The 12,190-nt window shown below is 39.5% G+C and overlaps 1 protein-coding gene across 1 annotated transcript in view; it reads left to right on the forward strand.

Moving 5' to 3' along the window:
* Nucleotides 1-12,190, forward strand: part of MGAT4A (alpha-1,3-mannosyl-glycoprotein 4-beta-N-acetylglucosaminyltransferase A) — a 90,664-nt gene that overhangs the window by 34,080 nt on the left and 44,394 nt on the right. The window lies entirely within an intron of this gene.

Raw genomic sequence — 12,190 nt, forward strand, 5'->3', positions numbered from 1 at the left:
GCCCCCGGGCCACATGTTTGACACCCCTTTTCTAAGATCTGATGAGATCAGATTTGCCTGGGCTATCCAGGTCAGAGTAAATTATGTGCTTTTTAGGGGGTTGTATTTCAAGCAAAACTGGAAAGAGCACATACCAGAGATAAGCCTAGCCTGTTTTTTTAAAAGAAATGCTGTAAATGACTGTAACCTCAAATCAATATGGTTTTTCCACTTGGAATTACAAACTTAATTACTTGGAATTAAAAACTTAGCAGTAAGTTTTTAAGAGTACGCTTGATTACAATAATGTGAGTCTGAAGTTCCTTTGATACTGGTAGAGAAGAGAGGCAGCCATGGCAAACATAGATTTTCATTCCTACATGATACCTTGCAAAGCCAGTGAGTTATAAGACTGAGGATTTGGGAAGCACAAGAAAAACATATTTGATCAGGCCTTCTAAATTACATATGGTCTGATCATGTATTGCAGGAGTATATTCGATCTAAAGAACTGCAAATGAAGTGGAGTGTGCAGAATGGTTCTTGGCTGATGTCCCTGGAATAGAAAAGCTGCTCCTGGGAATTGGAGGCTGCTTGGGAATGAATAGATGGAAATGTAGTGTAGGGGGCTGCAATAAAAAAGGGGAAATCAGCAAAGATCCATTCCACAAACTTTGCTGTATTCATAGTCGTTTAGATTCAAGTTAATATGTGGAGCATTCTGACTATGATTAAGGAATAGAGCAGGGGTGGCCAGACTTGCTTAACATAATATCCACATAGAATAAACATCAGATGTTGGAGGGAGGGGGGGAAGGGAGGGAGGAAGGAAGGAAGGAAGGAAGGAAGGAAGGAAGGAAGGAAGGAAGGAAGGAAGGAAGGAAGGAAGGAAGGAAGGAAGGAAGGAAGGAAGGAAGGAAAATAGATGGGAAGGGAGGTGGGAGGGAGAGATGGAAAGAAAGCAACTTTAACTTGAAATGCATTTTCCAAGCCAGCTCATGGGACAGTGGGGGCTTTGAGAGCCACACAATATGTGTGAAAGAGCCACAGCTTGGCCACCCCTGGAATAGAGTGATAGCATTACAAGCCACCGAGCTCTTTGCAAGAAAGCAGTCTTAGAACTGTAGAAATGTATGGTTTGGCTTTGACATGAAGCAGCCCATACAAGAGCATGTGGAACCATTGCTGTACTCGAGGGGAGTCATTGTGCATTCATTGGTACATCCTTGTGGGTGATCAGTATGTAAAACACACTTCTGTAGTGATAGTTGTTTAAATGTCCTTTAAACCAGCTGAAGGTTGCATATGCCCTTGAGGCACTTTTATGTGTTGCAGTATGGGGAGGGACGGTGGCTCAGTGGTAGAGCATCTGCTTGGTAAGCAGAAGGTCCCAGGTTCAATCCCCAGCATCTCCAACTAAAAAGGGTCCAGGCAAGTAGGCATGAAAAACCTCAGCTTGAGACCCTGGAGAGCCACTGCCAGTCTGAGTAGACAATACTGACTTAGATGGACTGAGGGTCTGATTCAGTAGAAGGCAGCTTCATGTGTTCATGTGTGTCACATGTCTGAAGCCTAAGGTTACTAGCTCTGGATTGGGAAATATTTGGAGAGGGGGTTTTTTTGGAGGGGGGGGGGAGTCTGAGGAGGGTGATGTTTGGGGAGAGCAGGAACCTCAGCCATGTGTAATACCTAAAGCAGCCGTATTCTCCAGGTGAACTGATCTTGGTCATCTGGAGATCAACTGTAATAGGGGGAGATCTCCAGATGCCAACTCTACTGAAACTAGTTAAAAGGGACTTCATGAAGTATCTATTCCAGAAGGTTGTAATGCAGTTGAAGGTCTAGGTGGGCTTATCTGTGGTCATGGATGCATGTGCATACAGAACTGAAAGTGACTTTGACTGAAATTCTTGGAATATTTTTAATTCATTGGAGTACTCGGCACTTTTTTAGACAAAAACAGATTTCTTTTGACTTGGTCCATGTATTAGTGCCTGTCTCTGAAATGAGATGCTGCTATAATAGAATTGTAGAAACCCTTTTGGCACTTACATTGAGAGCAGGGCAGGGAATGGTTTTGTCTTGTGGAATTGTGTGTGTTAGGCTACTCTGTTTGAGAACGGGTTTGAAGATGGAAAAAGGTTGTAAAATGAACCCACTGAAGGTGCAGGCATAGAGTTAGTTTTCTCAGAATGCAAAATGTCAGCCAGTTCAAATATTTACATTTAATTTCTGAAGTAAAGTGGATTTTACAATAACAGACTTCTTTGTGCTCTTGTGCAGTTTCTTGAAAATAAATTGTCTGTTCTGGGATGGGAGTTCTTCAGTGCTGTACCATGTCTGTGTGTCATTTAAGATCTTGAAACCTGTCCTGGAAATTTTTTACTTTATAAAAATACTTTAAAAAATAAAATGTTCTGATCCTCTTATTGAAACATTTGCTGCAGCTTAGCAGTAAGAAAGGATTGTTAAAGTTGAAACCAGTTTTGTTTGGCGTTCTTGCCAAAATTTTATTTTTAAAAAAACCCTTTGTTCAATCTTCAGCACTGTAAATAAATGCTGCCTAGTGATTCTTGAGCCTTTCTATATATGGTGTTAAATTTTGTTGGGGCTTAGAATAAGAAATGAGTTTAGCTTCCTCATTTTAAATTTCATAGAAGGAACCCAGAATGCCTTTAAATTGGCCTTGGAGTTCCGAGGTTTTAAACAGTGGCTATCATTAACTCTGCTTTTTACCTATGCATTTTCAGAGATCACAAAAGCTGAAGGCAGGTTTTATAGGATGGGAGAAAGTCTTGTACAAGCTCTCATGTTTTCACTTCACTTGCAGCGTGGAAAATGCTTATTTGAAGTAATGACAGTGGTCTGCTGAAAGTACTAAAAAGCACCCTATTGCTGAAAAGACCCAGCAGGCACTTGCCCCACTTACTTTGTTGGAGTTTGCTCTAACGGAAATCCTTTCACACTTAGGTCGTAAATTATATTTTCTTTGGCTGGAAAGGACCAATGGATGTATTACAAAAAGCCATGAACAGGAAGAGTTACTTTGATGAATGGTTCATGATTTTTGTTATGGAAAAAAAAAGAATGCTTTAGGCATAAGAAAATGTTGTGGGCTTTGATTTTCAAACTAGGTGTCCAGTAGTGCATTACAGGTAGACATAAACAATAGGAGCCAGCATCATTCCCTCCCCCCCCCCCTTTGGGGTGAGGTTTGTCTTCCCATCACTTTCACTCTGCAGTTGACATAAGCATCTGCCTCTGTGTCATATGCTGAAGTTCTTGCTGTATAGCTTCCTCCTTGGTGTTTCTAATGGGCTGCCCTTCTCTCTATATGTTTATACTTTTAAACAAGCAATGAGACCTGGCAGTTGTTTTTAGGAAGGTAGTTTGCTTTTAAGGGAAAAAGGAGAGTGCTTAAGGGATGCCTTAGCCTAACATCACTCTACACAGCTCCTTGTGCTTTAACCTGTGAAGGCTTCTTACTTGTCAGGAGACTCTTATAGGTGTGACAACAGTGTAGTGAGTAGTATACTTCCCAGAGTGAACAGTCTTGCGTTTGTCTAGAGACTCTCTGTAAAATGAGTATGTAACTAGATATTTGGAAAACAAATAACACAGTAATATCCATTTTGCTTCTGGGGCAATTGCGCTGTTATCATTTTAAAAATTCTTTTATTGAGAAGATTTTTTAAAAATGGTGTGATTTTTTTATATTAAACAAGAATTGGACCCAAAAATAATAAAGATAAAGATGGAAGTTTGGTTGAGGCCGTTGGATCCTCTAATGTAAGAAGCAGGTCATCGGCATAAGCACGAACTTTATATTTTTCTCCCTTGATGTTGGCACCTTGTATTCCCTCGTCCTCCCTTATTTTTGTTAGTAAAAGTTCTAGTGTTAGAATAAAAAGCAAGGGGGACAGTGGACAACCTTGTCTGGTCCCCCGTTCAATTCTAATCGCTTCTGAAAAATCTCCATTGATGCAAATCTTTGCACTTTGTTTGGAGTAGATAGCTCTCACTAAATTTGTAACATTTGGGCCACATCCAATAGTTTCTAATGTCTTCACAATGAGGTTCCAATTGACGTTGTCAAACGCCTTCTCGGCATCAAGGGCAATACCGGCAAACTGTTTTCCAGGGTACGATCGATAGTATTCCAAAATGTCCACGAGAAATCTTGTATTCTGTCTCATTGTTCTACCAGGAACAAACCCTATTTGATCTTCATCTATAACTGAGGGGATAATCTTTTTAAATCTATTAGACAGAATCGTTGCGAATATCTTATAATCCGCGTTCAGGAGTGATATTGGCCTGTAATTACGGATTTCTGTGGGGTCTGAATCTTTTTTATGGATTAATGATATCGAGGCCTCACTCCAAGAAGGAGGGAGATTGGCTGTATCCTGAATCTCCTCTATCAGGGATTTATAAGGCAGTAACAGAACCTCTTCAAATGTCTTAAACAGCTCGATGGGTAAACCATCTGGGCCAGGGGCTTTGTTATTTTTCTGCTTTTTCAAAGCTTCTGTTATCTCATACATTGTGATTGCACCTTCTAGACCATCTCGATGCTCTTCAGATAATTGCTTGATCCCAACCTTACTGATATATTCCTCCTGAGATTGTGGTGCTATCTCTTGTCTTTTATAAAGATTCTGATAGTACTTTTGAACAATCAGATTTATTTGAGATTTTTCTGTAATTTCTTCTTTTTCTTCATTTTTAAGCGATCTTATGGCTTTCTTCTCCCTTTCTTTTCTTAATTTGTATGCCAACTATCTGCTCGGTTTGTTAGCGCTTTCGAAATAATTTTGTTTGGTCCATTTCAATTTCTTCTCCAATTCTTCCATCAGTAGTAAATTTATTTCATGTTGAATCACGTAAATTTTGACTGCCACTTCTCTGGAGTTTGTATCCTTTTGTTGCTTTTCGAATTTTCCTAGATCTCTCATTAAATCATTGTATACTTTCATTTCGCTCTTTTTTCCTTTTGGTAGAGTAACTAATTGCAATTCCTCTGATGTAAGCCTTAAAGGTATCCCAAATTATTTGCATTGGGGTGTCTTTTTTCAAATTATGTTGAAAGAACAGCTTAATATCTTCTTTTGCTTTCTCAACAAATGATTCTTCTTTTAAAATTTGTAGGTTAAGTGTCCAGCGGGTCTTGCGTGCGAAGTCTTTCAAGATGATTTGGATCGGGTTATGGTCAGCATAGGTTTTAGGGTTGATATTAGCTTCAATGACCGACCACCCCAGGGAAGCAGACAGCCAACACATGTCGAGTCTGGACCAACATTTATGCACATGGGAGAAGTTTGTAAAGTCCCTTGTTTATGGATTCTTCATCCTCCAAGCATCAATTAGATCGAGTTCGTCAGCCAACTTAAAAAAGGTTTTCGGAAGTTGGGATCTATTCTTTTTTGCCTTAGCTCCCTCATATTTTTTATCTTTTCCAGAGTCAAATACAGCGTTATAATCGCCCACCATACAGAAATTTTGCAAATTGTAGTTCACCAGTTTTCCATGGAGACTGGCAAAAAACTGTTCTTGATTGTTGTTTGGGCCATATATATTAGCCAAAATAGTCTTATTCCCATTTATTTCCGTTTCAATCACAATAACTCTGCCTAATTCATCTTTGAATAGCAATTTGGATGGTATATGTGCTTTCACGTAGATTGCAACCCCTCTTTTTTTTTATCACATGAGTGAAAAAGCTGTCCTAGTTTTTGGTTCTGAAGATATTTTGTATCTCCCTCCTTTATGTGAGTTTCTTGTAGACAAATTATTTGAGCTCCAGTCTTCTGCAGCTGCAGGAATATCTTTTTCCTCTTTTTTGGTTCATTTAATGAAAATATTGGAAGAATATGGAAATATTTCTGGCTTTAAGGTCAACCTACAGAAAACGAAGTTCTTAGCGCAAAACATGACTAAGGAGGAAATAGAGCTGTTGGAAAGGAAATCAGGGTTCTGTCATGAGAAAAAAATCAAGTACCTAGGCATCTTCTTCTCAAACGACTTAAAAACTCTGCAAAGAGATAACTATGACAAGATCCTAACAGAAATCCAGATAGACTTGAATAAATGGAGAGATTTACATATTTCACTATTAGGGAGAATTGCAACCATCAAAATGAATATCTTGCCTAAAATCCTATTTTTATTCCAGACAATACCAATCATTCTTCCTCAATCTTTCTTTTCCCAGCTGAATAAATTGACTACCATATTCATATGGCAAAACAAGAAACCAAGAATCAAATTAAAAGTGTTACAAGATAGCGTATCCAGAGGAGGACTTGCCCTGCCTGACTGGAATTTATATTACAAGGCTTGCCGCTTAATGTGGCTTTCGGACTGGTTCACGCTGGAAAATAAACGATTACTAGTTTTGGAAGGTATGGGTTTAGTTAGAGGCTGGCACTCTTATCTGTGGTATTCCCCTCCATCTAGAGAAAATATATTTCACCGGCATGAAATCAGGGAATTGTTATACAAAGTGTGGATGGAAGTCAAAAATGTTATTTACGCTAAAACGCCTCTTTGGCTATCCCCTATAGAAGCTTCCACCCATCCTAATTTATATAGATGGGATACCAATCATAGCTATAGTAACTTATTAGATGCAGACCTCAACCTAAATTTGGACGACAATGCTAAACTAGACTGGTGGACACTATATGCGCAGTTATGGAAGCAAGAAAAAATACCAGAAAAATGGAATTGGATTGTAAAAGTTATGACATGGAGTGAGATGGACAAATTAACAAGAACTTTAAGAGACTATGATTTAGAAGTTTTTAAGTTGAAGTGGAAAAAGTTTAGAAGTTATGTAGAAGACGAGTGGAAAGTAAAAGGACATTGGACAATTTTTGATAATGATTAAACTTTAGAAGAAAGAAGAATATTAATTTTAGTTCTTAGGAATTAAGGGTACCTTTTAATGTTAGTATTTTGAGTAAATGACACTGGCGGGGGTCAAATAACGGGGGGAGGGGTGATTAGAAAGAAGCATATGGGATAGATGAAAAGAAGTTATTAATGGAAATTATTACCATATGTTATCAATAAAATTGTTTTAAACAAGAAGATTTTTAAAAAATGTATATAGTGTGAGTGGCAGGATGGTGTAGTGGTTGGAGTATTGGACTAGAATATGGGAGACCCAGGTTCAGATCTTCACAATGCTATGGAAGCCAGCAGGTCAGCAGAGGAAGGAGACCTATCCATCATCCTTCCTGAAGAGCAGCAGTGGATAAAATTGCCCCACAAATGGAAATGTCCATAAGATAAACTACTTTGTGTTTTGAGCCTGTCACCTCACTCATTTTTCTTCTAGAGGTATTGCTCAGAAACCAGTCTTAAACTCTAAGTTCCCATTTTGCCTGTCTGAAGAAAGGCATAATGTCTAAGACTCATATGATCCAGTCTTGTGGTTTTGTTCTATCATTCAGTAATTACTCTGTTCATCCATTGCCAGTTTCTGTAGCATGCAGCACAGGAGTAAATTGTGTTTGTGATAATTCCTAAAGGGAACCAAAGTCATATCTGGATTTTTCTTGGAAGTAACATCACACTGTTCCCAATGGCATTTCCCTCCCACCATTATTTTATTCCTGCTGCCTATAAGAGAAGCACTGGGAAACAGGATAAGAGGATTCCACTGGGCCCTAGTTATAATAGAAAACTGTTAAGAGGCTAGATTGTGAACTTGTCTGTGTCTTCACTAGTATGGTTCTAACATGGGCATCTTGCAATGGAGCAAGTGAGAAAAGAGGGAAATGTATATAGTGAACTAGAAAGTTTAGCAGTGCTTCCAAAGTTACAGTATAGTAGCCCCAAGTAATAGTCAGTGGTCCTGATTTCAGGCTACTATCAACTACTCTTGTCTCTGAGTGACAGAGAGAATGCCCCAAAGAAGGATACAGACAAGAATGAAAATTGTTACTAAGTAAAAGATCAGATGAATATAGCAAGGATTTTAAGAAGATTGAATAACTCTTTAACAAAACTTGAACATATGAACATGAACATATGAAGCTGCCTTATACTGCATCAGACTCTTGGTCCATCAAAGTGAGTATTGTCTTCTCAGACTGGCAGCGGCTCTCCAGGGTTTCAAGCTGAGGTTTTTCACACCTATTTGCCTGGACCCTTTTTAGTTGGAGATGCCGGGGATTGAACCTGGGGATTGAACCTGGGACCTTCTGCTTCCCAAGCAGATGCTCTACCACTGAGCCACCGTCCCTCCCCCTTAAATCTTGCAAGGTTGTTTAACTTGCATTCTGTCTGTGAATAAATTCTATCAAGTCATATTCTTTAGAGAGGAATGGACTTGTACATTCTCCCAACCAGGGCTTTTCTTGAGCAGGAACACACAGGAACGCAGTCCTGGCTGGCTTGTTATCAGGGGGTGTGACTTAATATACTAATGAGTTGCTGGGCTTGTTCTACAAAAAAGCCGTGCTCCCAACAGGGAAGCAAAAGACTGAATTGAACAGTGAATATGTTGATGAAAGAGGGATAATCTTTGTGTTCTAAGCATCTTTGAACTCTAAATTTAAAATAATTAAGGTACAACATTTTTTTAAATGCTGTACGTGCAGGGTAGTTCTTAAGCAGACGTCTTTGGCTCTGTATGTCAAAGAAGCAGAACATGGCGTTCAAAGACTTAAACTAGATTCCATGGAATAAACTGTGCCTTGAACCAAGCATTACTTTGTATCATGAGCCAAAACATTGTTTCTCTGCTCAGCTTCCTCTTTTTAATCTTATGCCAGGGGCATAAATTGGACAGTTGCCCAGAATTTATGGCACTAAAGTGCTAGGTCACTCTGACATGACTCTGCATGCAGTGACACTGATATGATGGTGGAAAACAATTAAGTGGAGAAAAGTGTGTGGGGGGGATTACACATTCCCAGGGATAGCTTCTCTATCCCCCATGTGGTAGAAACATAGGTGACTGTTGAACTGCAGTATAGGATCACATTTACTAATGCAGATGCTTCTGAAAGTTATGGTTTCATCATGCAATGCCTACTCTGAATATATTAGTTGGGTTTACATCCTAAACATCATTGATTAATTATGCATTTGACATAAATAATTCCCTTGAAGGTATAAAGAAGTCTTATTTTGGAACATTTCCTGACATCAGTGCTTTTCTTTTCTTTTGGTTTAACTATTTATTGAGTTTTCATAAGATGTACAATATAAGTTGAAACAGTATAGCATAGTGTCATAGTGCTAAAATTATAATAGCAAAATATTGATACATAAGAAATCTTTCAAAAAGACAGAGTGGTGATTTAAACTGACATCAGTGCTTTTCAGTCTATTCTCTACTTACAAAACTGTGGAGTGATTTATTCATGACTATTTAAATTCATCCCTGCTTCCAAAGGAGCTCAGGATGACATTTCCACCCCTCCCTTTATTCTCAAGATGTTTGTGTGTGTGTGTGTGTGTGTGTGTGTGTGTGTGTGTGTGACTGGTACAAGGCAGGGTAGATACGGAAGTTAAAATAGGGCCTATGTTGCATCCTGCTCACATCCTGTTGTGCTACTTCTTGTCTTGCTTTGTGATCCTATTGGCTTGACTGTGGTATTACTGTGGTATTTCTCTCATACTCCCTCCCCCGCCGCCATTGTAGAATGAATTCTCAAGATAGTCTGTTGCTCAGAGTCTTGACAGAAGGGGTGGGTAGGTGGTGAACGTTTTAAAAACTTGTATGCCAGTGTTTCAGCCTTTTTAGCACTGGTGGGCACCTGCACTGAAACAAATGGTCATTCTCATTGGGAGACCCAACAGCAGCAGCCAATCATTGCCTTCCTTACCATTCTTTCATTCACACCGAGCAGCAAATTTTAGAACGTCCCTGGGTGCCATTTTCAAATACATTCTGCAATGTGTGCAGCTAGCCTTAAAATATTTGGTGGATTGGCCAGTGCAGGTTTGGTGAGCAGGTTTCAGCTAGCTATCAACAATAGGATTGATCCCAAAACAGCACTCATAACCTGCAAGAAAAGAGTTAAAAACTGTCAGCCTGGGATAACTCTTGGTACTAAGAAGGGAAATCTGTGTTCAAGGGTTGAAGTCTGTGTTAAGAATTCTTTTCAAGCTCTTACTCTTTGTAGTTTTCTACCATGGGATTAGAGTCCGATGCCTGAAGGCAGGGCTTTTTTTGGTAGAAAAAGCCCAGCAGAATATCATTTGCATATTAGGCCACACCCCTGATGTCACCATTGTTTTACATAGGACTTTTTTGTAGAAAAAGCCCAGCAGGAACTCATTTGCATTTCAACCCACACCCTCTGACGCCAAGCCAGCTCGAACTGTGTTCCTGTGTATTCCTGCTAAAAAAGAAAAAAAACCTGCCTCAGGGGTTGGAAAAATCCCCCCCTTAGTGTAGTGTTGGAAAAGGGGGCTGAGAGGGCGATAAAAGTAACTTTTATGTTTTTACCAGTACTGTCTTTCTTGGGGGGATCATAGCAGAAGACGGGAGTTTATAACTTTAGCAATTTATCAATACTTTGTTCCAGTTTACCTTCCCTCCTATTTTAGATTAATATCAGTCCCTTTACAATTACATCACCATTAAACTGATGTGCTATTTATAATTTTACTGCTTAAAATATTTATATGATACTGAGGCATGCTCAGAACTGCTTACGAAATCAGAACAATAATAAATTACTGGTGTTGAGGGGAATATAACAACTCTTTAAAAAATGGATAATTTAAAAAGTTGCTTGCAACAGATTAGACATAATGTCACACAGAAGTTCCGCTGAAATGCCCTTGCAAAAAGCTTGACCCCAGTTGCTTAGCAGTTCACCAACCAGATTAGTCAAAGCTTGCTGTTGGGGAGCGGGGGGGGGGGGGGGGGAGAGATTACTATCTAAATGTTAAAAGAGAAGGGCCAAGCATGGGCTCATGGAGGATAGCAGACCACAGTCTAAAGTAGCACGCCTTTTGTTTGTTTGTTTTAAGTGAGCAATGCCAGCAGCTCCTCTTTGCCACAAGGAGAGATCTGTTAGTCTGTATCTGAAGAAGTGTGCTTGCACACTGTTCCGCTTAGGCTTGCCAAGTCCAATTCAAGAAATATTTGGGGACTTTGGGAGTGGCGCCCAGGAGACTTTGGAGGTGGAGCCAGGAGACATTAGGGGTGGAGCAAGGAGCAACAGTTTAAACAAGCATAATTGAACTCCAAAGGGAGGTCTGGCCATCACATTTTTTCTGGCCATCACATTTTTTCATCACATCACACTTTTTAAATGCCTTTCTTCCATAGAAAATAATGAAGGTTAGGGGCGCCTTCTTTTGGGGCTCATAGAATTGGACCCCCTGGTTCAATCCTTTTGAAACTTGGGGAGTATTTTGGGGGGAGGCACTGGCTGTTACACTGAAGATTTGGTGCTTCTACCTCAAAAAAACAGCCCCCCCCCAGAGCCCCAGATACCTGCGGATCAATTCTCCATTATTTCCTATGGGAATAAGTCTCCATAGGGAATAATAAGAGTTCCCAGCAGACATTTCCCTCGCCTCCCCCCGCTTTCTGATGACCCTGAAGTGGGGGGAAGGGCTTCTAAACTGGGGGCTCCCCTGCTCCTGCCTAGGGATTGGCAACCCTAGTTCTGCTGCTGCAGACCAATGCAGCAGAATCTGTTGGGCTTCACTTATTGCAATACTTCCAAGCAGGTGTATATAGGATTGCAACCTTAATGTTGATGATATGGCTTTAATTCCTTGGCTACTGACAAATGTTGACTTTTTTCATTATTAAATATTTGAATAACATTATTTTGCTTTGTAAAATGTATTACAGATCTCGATACCATTGTTTTCCCTGTGGCATAAAATGTTTTGTTCTTTTTTGCCATTGAGATTGTTTCTCCCAAATGAAATCATGTTTGGCTATTTAGTGGTTACAAGTGAAACACTGCTTCACTGTTAGTGGTTACAAGTGAAAGACTGCCTGTATAACTTGAATACATTGCAGTAGTGCAATGCAGTTTCAATGAACTGTATTGAAGTGTCATAATGGAGAACCTAAATGAATGACATTTTGAATTGGTTGGTTATTAAATATTTGAACAAACTTAATGTAACCCACAGAGACACCTTCTAGGTTGGGTTTTTTTTGGTCTACTTCCTTTTTGTTATAATGATGGAAAATGTATTTCTAGAGATGATTAATTTC

This window comes from Heteronotia binoei, chromosome 3 (genome assembly GCF_032191835.1).
Source record: "Heteronotia binoei isolate CCM8104 ecotype False Entrance Well chromosome 3, APGP_CSIRO_Hbin_v1, whole genome shotgun sequence".
Lineage (NCBI taxonomy): Eukaryota > Metazoa > Chordata > Lepidosauria > Squamata > Gekkonidae > Heteronotia > Heteronotia binoei.